Source organism: Gobio gobio, assembly GCF_949357685.1.
Source record: "Gobio gobio genome assembly, chromosome: 8".
Classification (NCBI taxonomy): Eukaryota; Metazoa; Chordata; class Actinopteri; order Cypriniformes; family Gobionidae; genus Gobio; species Gobio gobio.
Window position 1 is genome coordinate 58,656,388 of NC_137114.1, and position 18,313 is coordinate 58,674,700.

An 18,313-nucleotide genomic window follows, 5' to 3' on the forward strand; every position below is an offset into this window, starting at 1 on the left:
CTGGATAACCAGAGAGGGGGAGCTGGATAACCAGAGAGGGTGAGCTGGATAACCAGAGAGGGGGAGCTGGATAACCAGAGAGGGGGAGCTGGATAACCAGAGAGGGGGAGCTGGATAACCAGAGAGGGGGAGCTGGATAACCAGAGATGGGGAGCTGGATAACCAGAGAGGGGGAGCTGGATAACCAGAGAGGGGGAGCTGGATAACCAGAGAGGGGGAGCTGGATAACCAGAGATGGGGAGCTGGATAACCAGAGAGGGGGAGCTGGATAACCAGAGAAGGGGAGCTGGATAACCAGAGAGGGGGAGCTGGATAACCAGAGAGGGGGAGCTGGATAACCAGAGATGGGGAGCTGGATAACCAGAGAGGGGGAGCTGGATAACCAGAGAGGGGGAGCTGGATAACCAGAGAGGGGGAGCTGGATAACCAGAGAGGGGGAGCTGGATAACCAGAGAGGGGGAGCTGGATAACCAGAGAGGGGGAGCTGGATAACCAGAGAGGGGGAGCTGGATAACCAGAGAGGGGGAGTTGGATAACCAGAGAGGGGGAGCTGGATAACCAGAGATGGGGAGCTGGATAACCAGAGAGGGGGAGCTGGATAACCAGAGAGGGGGAGCTGGATAACCAGAGAGGGGGAGCTGGATAACCAGAGAGGGGGAGCTGGATAACCAGAGAGGGTGAGCTGGATAACCAGAGAGGGGGAGCTGGATAACCAGAGAGGGTGAGCTGGATAACCAGAGAGGGGGAGCTGGATAACCAGAGAGGGGGAGCTGGATAACCAGAGAGGGTGAGCTGGATAACCAGAGAGGGGGAGCTGGATAACCAGAGAGGGTGAGCTGGATAACCAGAGAGGGGGAGCTGGATAACCAGAGAGGGGGAGCTGGATAACCAGAGAGGGTGAGCTGGATAACCACAGAGGGTGAGCTGGATAACCAGAGAGGGGGAGCTGGATAACCAGAGAGGGGGAGCTGGATAACCAGAGATGGGGAGCTGGATAACCAGAGAGGGTGAGCTGGATAACCAGAGAGGGGGAGCTGGATAACCAGAGAGGGGGAGCTGGATAACCAGAGAGGGTGAGCTGGATAATCAGAGAGGGTGAGCTGGATAACCAGAGAGGGTGAGCTGGATAACCAGAGATGGGGAGCTTGATAACCAGAGAGGGGGAGCTGGATAACCAGAGATGGGGAGCTGGATAACCAGAGAGGGTGAGCTGGATAACCAGAGAGGGTGAGCTGGATAACCAGAGATGGGGAGCTGGATAACCAGAGAGGGGGAGCTGGATAACCAGAGATGGGGAGCTGGATAACCAGAGAGGGTGAGCTGGATAACCAGAGAGGGGGAGCTGGATAACCAGAGAGGGGGAGCTGGATAACCAGAGAGGGTGAGCTGGATAACCAGAGAGGGGGAGCTGGATAACCAGAGAGGGGGAGCTGGATAACCAGAGAGGGGGAGCTGGATAACCAGAGAGGGGGAGCTGGATAACCAGAGATGGGGAGCTTGATAACCAGAGAGGGGGAGCTGAATAACCAGAGAGGGGGAGCTGGATAACCAGAGAGGGGGAGCTGGATAACCAGAGAGGGGGAGCTGGATAACCAGAGAGGGTGAGCTGGATAACCAGAGAGGGGGAGCTGGATAACCAGAGAGGGGGAGCTGGATAACCAGAGAGGGGGAGCTGGATAACCAGAGAGGGGGAGCTGGACGTATAAACATACGTATAAACATACGTTTTTTTAACATTAACATCCACATACTGCAATTGCACTGCACTTTACTTTCCTATTGTTACTGCGTAACAACCTGTAATAAACCTTGCACATTATACTTCTTTATATATACATATATATATATTTTATGTTAACCACTTATTTTTAAGTCTACAGTTTATCTCACTTATCATATCCACATATTTTTTATATTTTTATTTTATCTTATTTCCTATTTTTATCTTTACTTGATTTATTTATAATTCTACTTATGTTAATACTTTTTATTCTAATTTTATTCTATTTCTATTTTAATTTCTTGTAACTGTTATTTGCACTGTCCATGGAGCGGACCTGTTTACATTTCACTGCCAGTTGTATATTGTGTATATAACTGTGTATGTGACAAATAAAACTCTTGAATCTTGAATCTTGAAATCTGGATAACCAGAGAAGGGGAGTTGGAAAACCAGAGAGGGGGAGCTGGATAACCAGAGAGGGGGAGCTGGATAACCAGAGAGGGTGAGCTGGAAAACCAGAGAGGGGGAGTTGGAAAACCAGAGAGGGGGAGCTGGATAACCAGAGAGGGGGAGCTGGATAACCAGAGAGGGGGAGCTGGATAACCAGAGATGGGGAGCTGGAGAACCAGAGAGGGGGAGCTGGAGAACCAGAGAGGGGGAGCTGGATAACCAGAGATGGGGAGCTGGATAACCAGAGAGGGGGAGCTGGATAACCAGAGATGGGGAGCTGGAGAACCAGAGAGGGGGAGCTGGAGAACCAGAGAGGGGGAGCTGGATAACCAGAGATGGGGAGTTGGATAACCAGAGAGGGGGAGCTGGATAACCAGAGAGGGGGAGCTGGATAACCAGAGAGGGGGAGCTGGATAACCAGAGAGGGGGAGCTGGATAACCAGAGAGGGGGAGCTGGATAACCAGAGATGGGGAGTTGGAAAACCAGAGAGGGGGAGCTGGATAACCAGAGAGGGTGAGCTGGATAACCAGAGAGGGGGAGCTGGATAACCAGAGAGGGTGAGCTGGATAACCAGAGAGGGGGAGCTGGATAACCAGAGAGGGGGAGCTGGATAACCAGAGAGGGGGAGTTGGATAACCAGAGAGGGGGAGCTGGATAACCAGAGAGGGGGAGTTGGATAACCAGAGAGGGGGAGTTGGATAACCAGAGAGGGGGAGTTGGATAACCAGAGAGGGGGAGTTGGATAACCAGAGAGGGTGAGCTGGATAACCAGAGAGGGGGAGTTGGATAACCAGAGAGGGGGAGCTGGATAACCAGAGAGGGTGAGCTGGAAAACCAGAGAGGGGGAGCTGGATAACTAGAGAGGGGGAGCTGGATAACCAGAGAGGGTGAGCTGGAAAACCAGAGAGGGGGAGCTGGATAACCAGAGAGGGTGAGCTGGATAACCAGAGAGGGTGAGCTGTATAACCAGAGAGGGTGAGCTGGATAACCAGAGAGGGGGAGCTGGATAACCAGAGATGGGGAGCTGGATAACCAGAGAGGGGGAGCTGGATAACCAGAGAGGGGGAGTTGGATAACCAGAGAGGGTGAGCTGGATAACCAGAGAGGGTGAGCTGGATAACCAGAGAGGGGGAGCTGGATAACCAGAGAGGGGGAGCTGGATAACCAGAGAGGGTGAGCTGGATAACCAAAGAGGGGGAGCTGGATAACCAGAGAGGGTGAGCTGGATAACCAGAGAGGGGGAGCTGGATAACCAGAGATGGGGAAATGGATAACCAGAGAGGGGGAGCTGGATAACCAGAGAGGGGGAGCTGGATAACCAGAGAGGGGGAGCTGGATAACCAGAGATGGGGAGCTTGATAACCAGAGAGGGGGAGCTGGATAACCAGAGAGGGTGAGCTGGATAACCAGAGAGGGGGAGCTGGATAACCAGAGAGGGGGAGCTGGATAACCAGAGATGGGGAGCTTGATAACCAGAGAGGGGGAGCTGGATAACCAGAGAGGGTGAGCTGGATAACCAGAGAGGGGGAGCTGGATAACCAGAGAGGGGGAGCTGGATAACCAGAGATGGGGAGCTTGATAACCAGAGAGGGGGAGCTGGATAACCAGAGAGGGGGAGCTGGATAACCAGAGAGGGGGAGCTGGATAACCAGAGAGGGGGAGCTGGATAACCAGAGATGGGGAGCTTGATAACCAGAGAGGGGGAGCTGGATAACCAGAGAGGGGGAGCTGGATAACCAGAGAGGGGGAGCTGGATAACCAGAGATGGGGAGCTGGATAACCAGAGAGGGGGAGCTGGATAACCAGAGAGGGGGAGTTGGATAACCAGAGAGGGGGAGCTGGATAACCAGAGAGGGGGAGTTGGATAACCAGAGAGGGTGAGCTGGATAACCAGAGAGGGTGAGCTGGATAACCAGAGAGGGGGAGCTGGATAACCAGAGAGGGGGAGCTGGATAACCAGAGAGGGGGAGCTGGATAACCAGAGAGGGTGAGCTTGATAACCAGAGAGGGGGAGCTGGATAACCAGAGAGGGGGAGCTGGATAACCAGAGAGGGTGAGCTGGATAACCAGAGAGGGGGAGCTGGATAACCAGAGAGGGGGAGCTGGATAACCAGAGAGGGTGAGCTGGATAACCAGAGATGGGGAGCTGGATAACCAGAGAGGGGGAGCTGGATAACCAGAGAGGGGGAGCTGGATAACCAGAGAGGGGGAGCTGGATAACCAGAGAGGGGGAGTTGGATAACCAGTGATGGGGAGCTTGATAACCAGAGAGGGGGAGCTGGATAACCAGAGAGGGGGAGTTGGATAACCAGAGAGGGGGAGCTGGATAACCAGAGAGGGGGAGTTGGATAACCAGAGAGGGTGAGCTGGATAACCAGAGAGGGTGAGCTGGATAACCAGAGAGGGGGAGCTGGATAACCAGAGAGGGGGAGCTGGATAACCAGAGAGGGGGAGCTGGATAACCAGAGAGGGTGAGCTTGATAACCAGAGAGGGGGAGCTGGATAACCAGAGAGGGGGAGCTGGATAACCAGAGAGGGGGAGCTGGATAACCAGAGAGGGTGAGCTGGATAACCAGAGAGGGTGAGCTGGATAACCAGAGAGGGTGAGCTGGATAACCAGAGAGGGGGAGCTGGATAACCAGAGAGGGGGAGCTGGATAACCAGAGAGGGGGAGTTGGATAACCAGTGATGGGGAGCTTGATAACCAGAGAGGGGGAGCTGGATAACCAGAGAGGGTGAGCTGGATAACCAGAGAGGGTGAGCTGGATAACCAGAGAGGGGGAGCTGGATAACCAGAGAGGGGGAGCTGGATAACCAGAGAGGGGGAGTTGGATAACCAGTGATGGGGAGCTTGATAACCAGAGAGGGGGAGCTGGATAACCAGAGAGGGGGAGCTGGATAACCAGAGAGGGGGAGCTGGATAACCAGAGAGGGGGAGCTGGATAACCAGAGAGGGTGAGCTGGATAACCAGAGAGGGTGAGCTGGATAACCAGAGAGGGTGAGCTGGATAACCAGAGAGGGGGAGCTGGATAACCAGAGAGGGGGAGCTGGATAACCAGAGAGGGTGAGCTGGATAACCAGAGAGGGGGAGCTGGATAACCAGAGAGGGGGAGCTGGATAACCAGAGAGGGGGAGTTGGATAACCAGTGATGGGGAGCTTGATAACCAGAGAGGGGGAGCTGGATAACCAGAGAGGGGGAGTTGGATAACCAGAGAGGGGGAGCTGGATAACCAGAGAGGGGGAGTTGGATAACCAGAGAGGGTGAGCTGGATAACCAGAGAGGGTGAGCTGGATAACCAGAGAGGGGGAGCTGGATAACCAGAGAGGGGGAGCTGGATAACCAGAGAGGGGGAGCTGGATAACCAGAGAGGGTGAGCTTGATAACCAGAGAGGGGGAGCTGGATAACCAGAGAGGGGGAGCTGGATAACCAGAGAGGGTGAGCTGGATAACCAGAGAGGGGGAGCTGGATAACCAGAGAGGGGGAGCTGGATAACCAGAGAGGGTGAGCTGGATAACCAGAGATGGGGAGCTGGATAACCAGAGAGGGGGAGCTGGATAACCAGAGAGGGGGAGCTGGATAACCAGAGAGGGGGAGCTGGATAACCAGAGAGGGGGAGTTGGATAACCAGTGATGGGGAGCTTGATAACCAGAGAGGGGGAGCTGGATAACCAGAGAGGGGGAGTTGGATAACCAGAGAGGGGGAGCTGGATAACCAGAGAGGGGGAGTTGGATAACCAGAGAGGGTGAGCTGGATAACCAGAGAGGGTGAGCTGGATAACCAGAGAGGGGGAGCTGGATAACCAGAGAGGGGGAGCTGGATAACCAGAGAGGGGGAGCTGGATAACCAGAGAGGGTGAGCTTGATAACCAGAGAGGGGGAGCTGGATAACCAGAGAGGGGGAGCTGGATAACCAGAGAGGGGGAGCTGGATAACCAGAGAGGGTGAGCTGGATAACCAGAGAGGGTGAGCTGGATAACCAGAGAGGGTGAGCTGGATAACCAGAGAGGGTGAGCTGGATAACCAGAGAGGGGGAGCTGGATAACCAGAGAGGGGGAGCTGGATAACCAGAGAGGGGGAGCTGGATAACCAGAGAGGGGGAGCTGGATAACCAGAGAGGGGGAGCTGGATAACCAGAGACGGGGAGCTGGATAACCAGAGAGGGGGAGCTGGATAACCAGAGAGGGGGAGCTGGATAACCAGAGAGGGGGAGCTGGATAACCAGAGAGGGGGAGCTGGATAACCAGAGAGGGGGAGCTGGATAACCAGAGAGGGGGAGCTGGATAACCAGAGATGGGGAGCTGGATAACCAGAGAGGGGGAGCTGGATAACCAGAGAGGGGGAGCTGGATAACCAGAGAGGGGGAGCTGGATAACCAGAGAGGGGGAGCTGGATAACCAGAGAGGGGGAGCTGGATAACCAGAGAAGGGGAGCTGGATAACCAGAGAGGGGGAGCTGGATAACCAGAGAGGGGGAGCTGGATAACCAGAGATGGGGAGCTGGATAACCAGAGAGGGGGAGCTGGATAACCAGAGAGGGGGAGCTGGATAACCAGAGAGGGGGAGCTGGATAACCAGAGAGGGGGAGCTGGATAACCAGAGAGGGGGAGCTGGATAACCAGAGAGGGGGAGCTGGATAACCAGAGAGGGGGAGCTGGATAACCAGAGAGGGGGAGTTGGATAACCAGAGAGGGGGAGCTGGATAACCAGAGATGGGGAGCTGGATAACCAGAGAGGGGGAGCTGGATAACCAGAGAGGGGGAGCTGGATAACCAGAGAGGGGGAGCTGGATAACCAGAGAGGGGGAGCTGGATAACCAGAGAGGGTGAGCTGGATAACCAGAGAGGGGGAGCTGGATAACCAGAGAGGGTGAGCTGGATAACCAGAGAGGGGGAGCTGGATAACCAGAGAGGGGGAGCTGGATAACCAGAGAGGGTGAGCTGGATAACCAGAGAGGGGGAGCTGGATAACCAGAGAGGGTGAGCTGGATAACCAGAGAGGGGGAGCTGGATAACCAGAGAGGGGGAGCTGGATAACCAGAGAGGGTGAGCTGGATAACCAGAGAGGGTGAGCTGGATAACCAGAGAGGGGGAGCTGGATAACCAGAGAGGGGGAGCTGGATAACCAGAGATGGGGAGCTGGATAACCAGAGAGGGTGAGCTGGATAACCAGAGAGGGTGAGCTGGATAATCAGAGAGGGGGAGCTGGATAACCAGAGAGGGTGAGCTGGATAATCAGAGAGGGTGAGCTGGATAACCAGAGAGGGTGAGCTGGATAACCAGAGATGGGGAGCTTGATAACCAGAGAGGGGGAGCTGGATAACCAGAGATGGGGAGCTGGATAACCAGAGAGGGTGAGCTGGATAACCAGAGAGGGTGAGCTGGATAACCAGAGATGGGGAGCTGGATAACCAGAGAGGGGGAGCTGGATAACCAGAGATGGGGAGCTGGATAACCAGAGAGGGTGAGCTGGATAACCAGAGAGGGGGAGCTGGATAACCAGAGAGGGGGAGCTGGATAACCAGAGAGGGGGAGCTGGATAACCAGAGAGGGGGAGCTGGATAACCAGAGAGGGGGAGCTGGATAACCAGAGAGGGTGAGCTGGATAACCAGAGAGGGGGAGCTGGATAACCAGAGAGGGGGAGCTGGATAACCAGAGAGGGGGAGCTGGATAACCAGAGAGGGGGAGCTGGATAACCAGAGATGGGGAGCTTGATAACCAGAGAGGGGGAGCTGAATAACCAGAGAGGGGGAGCTGGATAACCAGAGAGGGTGAGCTGGATAACCAGAGAGGGGGAGCTGGATAACCAGAGAGGGTGAGCTGGATAACCAGAGAGGGGGAGCTGGATAACCAGAGAGGGGGAGCTGGATAACCAGAGAGGGGGAGCTGGATAACCAGAGAGGGGGAGCTGGACGTATAAACATACGTATAAACATACGTTTTTTTAACATTAACATCCACATACTGCAATTGCACTGCACTTTACTTTCCTATTGTTACTGCGTAACAACCTGTAATAAACCTTGCACATTATACTTCTTTATATATACATATATATATATTTTATGTTAACCACTTATTTTTAAGTCTACAGTTTATCTCACTTATCATATCCACATATTTTTTATATTTTTATTTTATCTTATTTCCTATTTTTATCTTTACTTGATTTATTTATAATTCTACTTATGTTAATACTTTTTATTCTAATTTTATTCTATTTCTATTTTAATTTCTTGTAATTGTTATTTGCACTGTCCATGGAGCGGACCTGTTTACATTTCACTGCCAGTTGTATATTGTGTATATAACTGTGTATGTGACAAATAAAACTCTTGAATCTTGAATCTTGAAATCTGGATAACCAGAGAAGGGGAGTTGGAAAACCAGAGAGGGGGAGCTGGATAACCAGAGAGGGGGAGCTGGATAACCAGAGAGGGTGAGCTGGAAAACCAGAGAGGGGGAGTTGGAAAACCAGAGAGGGGGAGCTGGATAACCAGAGAGGGGGAGCTGGATAACCAGAGAGGGGGAGCTGGATAACCAGAGATGGGGAGCTGGAGAACCAGAGAGGGGGAGCTGGAGAACCAGAGAGGGGGAGCTGGATAACCAGAGATGGGGAGCTGGATAACCAGAGAGGGGGAGCTGGATAACCAGAGATGGGGAGCTGGAGAACCAGAGAGGGGGAGCTGGAGAACCAGAGAGGGGGAGCTGGATAACCAGAGATGGGGAGTTGGATAACCAGAGAGGGGGAGCTGGATAACCAGAGAGGGGGAGCTGGATAACCAGAGAGGGGGAGCTGGATAACCAGAGAGGGGGAGCTGGATAACCAGAGAGGGGGAGCTGGATAACCAGAGATGGGGAGTTGGAAAACCAGAGAGGGGGAGCTGGATAACCAGAGAGGGTGAGCTGGATAACCAGAGAGGGTGAGCTGGATAACCAGAGAGGGTGAGCTGGATAATCAGAGAGGGGGAGCTGGATAACCAGAGAGGGTGAGCTGGATAATCAGAGAGGGTGAGCTGGATAACCAGAGAGGGTGAGCTGGATAACCAGAGATGGGGAGCTTGATAACCAGAGAGGGGGAGCTGGATAACCAGAGATGGGGAGCTGGATAACCAGAGAGGGTGAGCTGGATAACCAGAGAGGGGGAGCTGGATAACCAGAGATGGGGAGCTGGATAACCAGAGAGGGGGAGCTGGATAACCAGAGATGGGGAGCTGGATAACCAGAGAGGGTGAGCTGGATAACCAGAGAGGGGGAGCTGGATAACCAGAGAGGGGGAGCTGGATAACCAGAGAGGGGGAGCTGGATAACCAGAGAGGGGGAGCTGGATAACCAGAGAGGGGGAGCTGGATAACCAGAGAGGGTGAGCTGGATAACCAGAGAGGGGGAGCTGGATAACCAGAGAGGGGGAGCTGGATAACCAGAGAGGGGGAGCTGGATAACCAGAGAGGGGGAGCTGGATAACCAGAGATGGGGAGCTTGATAACCAGAGAGGGGGAGCTGAATAACCAGAGAGGGGGAGCTGGATAACCAGAGAGGGTGAGCTGGATAACCAGAGAGGGGGAGCTGGATAACCAGAGAGGGTGAGCTGGATAACCAGAGAGGGGGAGCTGGATAACCAGAGAGGGGGAGCTGGATAACCAGAGAGGGGGAGCTGGATAACCAGAGAGGGGGAGCTGGACGTATAAACATACGTATAAACATACGTTTTTTTAACATTAACATCCACATACTGCAATTGCACTGCACTTTACTTTCCTATTGTTACTGCGTAACAACCTGTAATAAACCTTGCACATTATACTTCTTTATATATACATATATATATATTTTATGTTAACCACTTATTTTTAAGTCTACAGTTTATCTCACTTATCATATCCACATATTTTTTATATTTTTATTTTATCTTATTTCCTATTTTTATCTTTACTTGATTTATTTATAATTCTACTTATGTTAATACTTTTTATTCTAATTTTATTCTATTTCTATTTTAATTTCTTGTAATTGTTATTTGCACTGTCCATGGAGCGGACCTGTTTACATTTCACTGCCAGTTGTATATTGTGTATATAACTGTGTATGTGACAAATAAAACTCTTGAATCTTGAATCTTGAAATCTGGATAACCAGAGAAGGGGAGTTGGAAAACCAGAGAGGGGGAGCTGGATAACCAGAGAGGGGGAGCTGGATAACCAGAGAGGGTGAGCTGGAAAACCAGAGAGGGGGAGTTGGAAAACCAGAGAGGGGGAGCTGGATAACCAGAGAGGGGGAGCTGGATAACCAGAGAGGGGGAGCTGGATAACCAGAGATGGGGAGCTGGAGAACCAGAGAGGGGGAGCTGGAGAACCAGAGAGGGGGAGCTGGATAACCAGAGATGGGGAGCTGGATAACCAGAGAGGGGGAGCTGGATAACCAGAGATGGGGAGCTGGAGAACCAGAGAGGGGGAGCTGGAGAACCAGAGAGGGGGAGCTGGATAACCAGAGATGGGGAGTTGGATAACCAGAGAGGGGGAGCTGGATAACCAGAGAGGGGGAGCTGGATAACCAGAGAGGGGGAGCTGGATAACCAGAGAGGGGGAGCTGGATAACCAGAGAGGGGGAGCTGGATAACCAGAGAGGGGGAGCTGGATAACCAGAGATGGGGAGTTGGAAAACCAGAGAGGGGGAGCTGGATAACCAGAGAGGGTGAGCTGGATAACCAGAGAGGGGGAGCTGGATAACCAGAGAGGGTGAGCTGGATAACCAGAGAGGGGGAGCTGGATAACCAGAGAGGGGGAGCTGGATAACCAGAGAGGGGGAGTTGGATAACCAGAGAGGGGGAGCTGGATAACCAGAGAGGGGGAGTTGGATAACCAGAGAGGGGGAGTTGGATAACCAGAGAGGGGGAGTTGGATAACCAGAGAGGGGGAGTTGGATAACCAGAGAGGGTGAGCTGGATAACCAGAGAGGGGGAGTTGGATAACCAGAGAGGGGGAGCTGGATAACCAGAGAGGGTGAGCTGGAAAACCAGAGAGGGGGAGCTGGATAACTAGAGAGGGGGAGCTGGATAACCAGAGAGGGTGAGCTGGAAAACCAGAGAGGGGGAGCTGGATAACCAGAGAGGGTGAGCTGGATAACCAGAGAGGGTGAGCTGTATAACCAGAGAGGGTGAGCTGGATAACCAGAGAGGGGGAAGCTGGATAACCAGAGATGGGGAGCTGGATAACCAGAGAGGGGGAGCTGGATAACCAGAGATGGGGAGCTGGATAACCAGAGAGGGGGAGTTGGATAACCAGAGAGGGTGAGCTGGATAACCAGAGAGGGTGAGCTGGATAACCAGAGAGGGGGAGCTGGATAACCAGAGAGGGGGAGCTGGATAACCAGAGAGGGTGAGCTGGATAACCAAAGAGGGGGAGCTGGATAACCAGAGAGGGTGAGCTGGATAACCAGAGAGGGGGAGCTGGATAACCAGAGATGGGGAAATGGATAACCAGAGAGGGGGAGCTGGATAACCAGAGAGGGGGAGCTGGATAACCAGAGAGGGGGAGCTGGATAACCAGAGATGGGGAGCTTGATAACCAGAGAGGGGGAGCTGGATAACCAGAGAGGGTGAGCTGGATAACCAGAGAGGGGGAGCTGGATAACCAGAGAGGGGGAGCTGGATAACCAGAGATGGGGAGCTTGATAACCAGAGAGGGGGAGCTGGATAACCAGAGAGGGTGAGCTGGATAACCAGAGAGGGGGAGCTGGATAACCAGAGAGGGGGAGCTGGATAACCAGAGATGGGGAGCTTGATAACCAGAGAGGGGGAGCTGGATAACCAGAGAGGGGGAGCTGGATAACCAGAGAGGGGGAGCTGGATAACCAGAGAGGGGGAGCTGGATAACCAGAGATGGGGAGCTTGATAACCAGAGAGGGGGAGCTGGATAACCAGAGAGGGGGAGCTGGATAACCAGAGAGGGGGAGCTGGATAACCAGAGAGGGGGAGTTGGATAACCAGTGATGGGGAGCTTGATAACCAGAGAGGGGGAGCTGGATAACCAGAGAGGGGGAGTTGGATAACCAGAGAGGGGGAGCTGGATAACCAGAGAGGGGGAGTTGGATAACCAGAGAGGGTGAGCTGGATAACCAGAGAGGGTGAGCTGGATAACCAGAGAGGGGGAGCTGGATAACCAGAGAGGGGGAGCTGGATAACCAGAGAGGGGGAGCTGGATAACCAGAGAGGGTGAGCTTGATAACCAGAGAGGGGGAGCTGGATAACCAGAGAGGGGGAGCTGGATAACCAGAGAGGGTGAGCTGGATAACCAGAGAGGGGGAGCTGGATAACCAGAGAGGGGGAGCTGGATAACCAGAGAGGGTGAGCTGGATAACCAGAGATGGGGAGCTGGATAACCAGAGAGGGGGAGCTGGATAACCAGAGAGGGGGAGCTGGATAACCAGAGAGGGGGAGCTGGATAACCAGAGAGGGTGAGCTTGATAACCAGAGAGGGGGAGCTGGATAACCAGAGAGGGGGAGCTGGATAACCAGAGAGGGTGAGCTGGATAACCAGAGAGGGGGAGCTGGATAACCAGAGAGGGGGAGCTGGATAACCAGAGAGGGTGAGCTGGATAACCAGAGATGGGGAGCTGGATAACCAGAGAGGGGGAGCTGGATAACCAGAGAGGGGGAGCTGGATAACCAGAGAGGGGGAGCTGGATAACCAGAGAGGGGGAGTTGGATAACCAGTGATGGGGAGCTTGATAACCAGAGAGGGGGAGCTGGATAACCAGAGAGGGGGAGTTGGATAACCAGAGAGGGGGAGCTGGATAACCAGAGAGGGGGAGTTGGATAACCAGAGAGGGTGAGCTGGATAACCAGAGAGGGTGAGCTGGATAACCAGAGAGGGGGAGCTGGATAACCAGAGAGGGGGAGCTGGATAACCAGAGAGGGGGAGCTGGATAACCAGAGAGGGTGAGCTTGATAACCAGAGAGGGGGAGCTGGATAACCAGAGAGGGGGAGCTGGATAACCAGAGAGGGGGAGCTGGATAACCAGAGAGGGGGAGCTGGATAACCAGAGAGGGGGAGCTGGATAACCAGAGAGGGTGAGCTGGATAACCAGAGAGGGGGAGCTGGATAACCAGAGAGGGTGAGCTGGATAACCAGAGAGGGTGAGCTGGATAACCAGAGAGGGTGAGCTGGATAACCAGAGAGGGTGAGCTGGATAACCAGAGAGGGGGAGCTGGATAACCAGAGAGGGGGAGCTGGATAACCAGAGAGGGTGAGCTGGATAACCAGAGAGGGGGAGCTGGATAACCAGAGAGGGTGAGCTGGATAACCAGAGAGGGGGAGCTGGATAACCAGAGAGGGGGAGCTGGATAACCAGAGAGGGTGAGCTGGATAACCAGAGAGGGTGAGCTGGATAACCAGAGAGGGGGAGCTGGATAACCAGAGAGGGGGAGCTGGATAACCAGAGATGGGGAGCTGGATAACCAGAGAGGGTGAGCTGGATAACCAGAGAGGGTGAGCTGGATAATCAGAGAGGGGGAGCTGGATAACCAGAGAGGGTGAGCTGGATAATCAGAGAGGGTGAGCTGGATAACCAGAGAGGGTGAGCTGGATAACCAGAGATGGGGAGCTTGATAACCAGAGAGGGGGAGCTGGATAACCAGAGATGGGGAGCTGGATAACCAGAGAGGGTGAGCTGGATAACCAGAGAGGGTGAGCTGGATAACCAGAGATGGGGAGCTGGATAACCAGAGAGGGGGAGCTGGATAACCAGAGATGGGGAGCTGGATAACCAGAGAGGGTGAGCTGGATAACCAGAGAGGGGGAGCTGGATAACCAGAGAGGGGGAGCTGGATAACCAGAGAGGGGGAGCTGGATAACCAGAGAGGGGGAGCTGGATAACCAGAGAGGGGGAGCTGGATAACCAGAGAGGGTGAGCTGGATAACCAGAGAGGGGGAGCTGGATAACCAGAGAGGGGGAGCTGGATAACCAGAGAGGGGGAGCTGGATAACCAGAGAGGGGGAGCTGGATAACCAGAGATGGGGAGCTTGATAACCAGAGAGGGGGAGCTGAATAACCAGAGAGGGGGAGCTGGATAACCAGAGAGGGTGAGCTGGATAACCAGAGAGGGGGAGCTGGATAACCAGAGAGGGTGAGCTGGATAACCAGAGAGGGGGAGCTGGATAACCAGAGAGGGGGAGCTGGATAACCAGAGAGGGGGAGCTGGATAACCAGAGAGGGGGAGCTGGACGTATAAACATACGTATAAACATACGTTTTTTTAACATTAACATCCACATACTGCAATTGCACTGCACTTTACTTTCCTATTGTTACTGCGTAACAACCTGTAATAAACCTTGCACATTATACTTCTTTATATATACATATATATATATTTTATGTTAACCACTTATTTTTAAGTCTACAGTTTATCTCACTTATCATATCCACATATTTTTTATATTTTTATTTTATCTTATTTCCTATTTTTATCTTTACTTGATTTATTTATAATTCTACTTATGTTAATACTTTTTATTCTAATTTTATTCTATTTCTATTTTAATTTCTTGTAACTGTTATTTGCACTGTCCATGGAGCGGACCTGTTTACATTTCACTGCCAGTTGTATATTGTGTATATAACTGTGTATGTGACAAATAAAACTCTTGAATCTTGAATCTTGAAATCTGGATAACCAGAGAAGGGGAGTTGGAAAACCAGAGAGGGGGAGCTGGATAACCAGAGAGGGGGAGCTGGATAACCAGAGAGGGTGAGCTGGAAAACCAGAGAGGGGGAGTTGGAAAACCAGAGAGGGGGAGCTGGATAACCAGAGAGGGGGAGCTGGATAACCAGAGATGGGGAGTTGGATAACCAGAGAGGGGGAGCTGGATAACCAGAGAGGGGGAGCTGGATAACCAGAGAGGGGGAGCTGGATAACCAGAGAGGGGGAGCTGGATAACCAGAGAGGGGGAGCTGGATAACCAGAGATGGGGAGTTGGAAAACCAGAGAGGGGGAGCTGGATAACCAGAGAGGGTGAGCTGGATAACCAGAGAGGGGGAGCTGGATAACCAGAGAGGGTGAGCTGGATAACCAGAGAGGGGGAGCTGGATAACCAGAGAGGGGGAGCTGGATAACCAGAGAGGGGGAGTTGGATAACCAGAGAGGGGGAGCTGGATAACCAGAGAGGGGGAGTTGGATAACCAGAGAGGGGGAGTTGGATAACCAGAGAGGGGGAGTTGGATAACCAGAGAGGGGGAGTTGGATAACCAGAGAGGGTGAGCTGGATAACCAGAGAGGGGGAGTTGGATAACCAGAGAGGGGGAGCTGGATAACCAGAGAGGGTGAGCTGGAAAACCAGAGAGGGGGAGCTGGATAACTAGAGAGGGGGAGCTGGATAACCAGAGAGGGTGAGCTGGAAAACCAGAGAGGGGGAGCTGGATAACCAGAGAGGGTGAGCTGGATAACCAGAGAGGGTGAGCTGTATAACCAGAGAGGGTGAGCTGGATAACCAGAGAGGGGGAGCTGGATAACCAGAGATGGGGAGCTGGATAACCAGAGAGGGGGAGCTGGATAACCAGAGATGGGGAGCTGGATAACCAGAGAGGGGGAGTTGGATAACCAGAGAGGGTGAGCTGGATAACCAGAGAGGGTGAGCTGGATAACCAGAGAGGGGGAGCTGGATAACCAGAGAGGGGGAGCTGGATAACCAGAGAGGGTGAGCTGGATAACCAAAGAGGGGGAGCTGGATAACCAGAGAGGGTGAGCTGGATAACCAGAGAGGGGGAGCTGGATAACCAGAGATGGGGAAATGGATAACCAGAGAGGGGGAGCTGGATAACCAGAGAGGGGGAGCTGGATAACCAGAGAGGGGGAGCTGGATAACCAGAGATGGGGAGCTTGATAACCAGAGAGGGGGAGCTGGATAACCAGAGAGGGTGAGCTGGATAACCAGAGAGGGGGAGCTGGATAACCAGAGAGGGGGAGCTGGATAACCAGAGATGGGGAGCTTGATAACCAGAGAGGGGGAGCTGGATAACCAGAGAGGGTGAGCTGGATAACCAGAGAGGGGGAGCTGGATAACCAGAGAGGGGGAGCTGGATAACCAGAGATGGGGAGCTTGATAACCAGAGAGGGGGAGCTGGATAACCAGAGAGGGGGAGCTGGATAACCAGAGAGGGGGAGCTGGATAACCAGAGAGGGGGAGCTGGATAACCAGAGATGGGGAGCTTGATAACCAGAGAGGGGGAGCTGGATAACCAGAGAGGGGGAGCTGGATAACCAGAGAGGGGGAGCTGGATAACCAGAGAGGGGGAGTTGGATAACCAGTGATGGGGAGCTTGATAACCAGAGAGGGGGAGCTGGATAACCAGAGAGGGGGAGTTGGATAACCAGAGAGGGGGAGCTGGATAACCAGAGAGGGGGAGTTGGATAACCAGAGAGGGTGAGCTGGATAACCAGAGAGGGTGAGCTGGATAACCAGAGAGGGGGAGCTGGATAACCAGAGAGGGGGAGCTGGATAACCAGAGAGGGGGAGCTGGATAACCAGAGAGGGTGAGCTTGATAACCAGAGAGGGGGAGCTGGATAACCAGAGAGGGGGAGCTGGATAACCAGAGAGGGTGAGCTGGATAACCAGAGAGGGGGAGCTGGATAACCAGAGAGGGGGAGCTGGATAACCAGAGAGGGTGAGCTGGATAACCAGAGATGGGGAGCTGGATAACCAGAGAGGGGGAGCTGGATAACCAGAGAGGGGGAGCTGGATAACCAGAGAGGGGGAGCTGGATAACCAGAGAGGGGGAGTTGGATAACCAGTGATGGGGAGCTTGATAACCAGAGAGGGGGAGCTGGATAACCAGAGAGGGGGAGTTGGATAACCAGAGAGGGGGAGCTGGATAACCAGAGAGGGGGAGTTGGATAACCAGAGAGGGTGAGCTGGATAACCAGAGAGGGTGAGCTGGATAACCAGAGAGGGGGAGCTGGATAACCAGAGAGGGGGAGCTGGATAACCAGAGAGGGGGAGCTGGATAACCAGAGAGGGTGAGCTTGATAACCAGAGAGGGGGAGCTGGATAACCAGAGAGGGGGAGCTGGATAACCAGAGAGGGGGAGCTGGATAACCAGAGAGGGGGAGCTGGATAACCAGAGAGGGGGAGCTGGATAACCAGAGAGGGGGAGCTGGATAACCAGAGAGGGTGAGCTGGATAACCAGAGAGGGGGAGCTGGATAACCAGAGAGGGTGAGCTGGATAACCAGAGAGGGTGAGCTGGATAACCAGAGAGGGTGAGCTGGATAACCAGAGAGGGTGAGCTGGATAACCAGAGAGGGGGAGCTGGATAACCAGAGAGGGGGAGCTGGATAACCAGAGAGGGTGAGCTGGATAACCAGAGAGGGGGAGCTGGATAACCAGAGAGGGTGAGCTGGATAACCAGAGAGGGGGAGCTGGATAACCAGAGAGGGGGAGCTGGATAACCAGAGAGGGTGAGCTGGATAACCAGAGAGGGGGAGCTGGATAACCAGAGAGGGGGAGCTGGATAACCAGAGATGGGGAGCTGGATAACCAGAGAGGGTGAGCTGGATAACCAGAGAGGGTGAGCTGGATAATCAGAGAGGGGGAGCTGGATAACCAGAGAGGGGGAGCTGGATAACCAGAGAGGGGGAGTTGGATAACCAGAGAGGGGGAGCTGGATAACCAGAGAGGGGGAGCTGGATAACCAGAGAGGGGGAGCTGGATAACCAGAGAGGGGGAGCTGGATAACCAGAGACGGTGAGCTGGATAACCAGAGAGGGTGAGCTGGATAACCAGAGAGGGGGAGCTGGATAACCAGAGAGGGGGAGCTGGATAACCAGAGAGGGGGAGCTGGATAACCAGAGAGGGGGAGCTGGATAACCAGAGATGGGGAGTTGGATAACCAGAGAGGGTGAGCTGGATAACCAGAGAGGGGGAGCTGGATAACCAGAGAGGGGGAGCTGGATAACCAGAGAGGGTGAGCTGGATAACCAGAGATGGGGAGCTGGATAACCAGAGAGGGGGAGCTGGATAACCAGAGAGGGGGAGCTGGATAACCAGAGAGGGGGAGCTGGATAACCAGAGAGGGGGAGCTGGACATTATTTGGCTCTGCAGTGAGCACCACTCACACTCTCCATCCACACTCCCCAGCTAAC

The 18,313-nt window shown here is 53.7% G+C and overlaps 1 protein-coding gene across 1 annotated transcript in view; it reads left to right on the plus strand.

Annotated features, from left to right (window-relative positions):
• LOC307130430 (myelin protein P0-like) overlaps positions 1-18,313 on the plus strand; it is a gene marked incomplete at its 3' end in the record, with an annotated part of 33,469 nt that overhangs the window by 2,198 nt on the left and 12,958 nt on the right. The window lies entirely within an intron of this gene.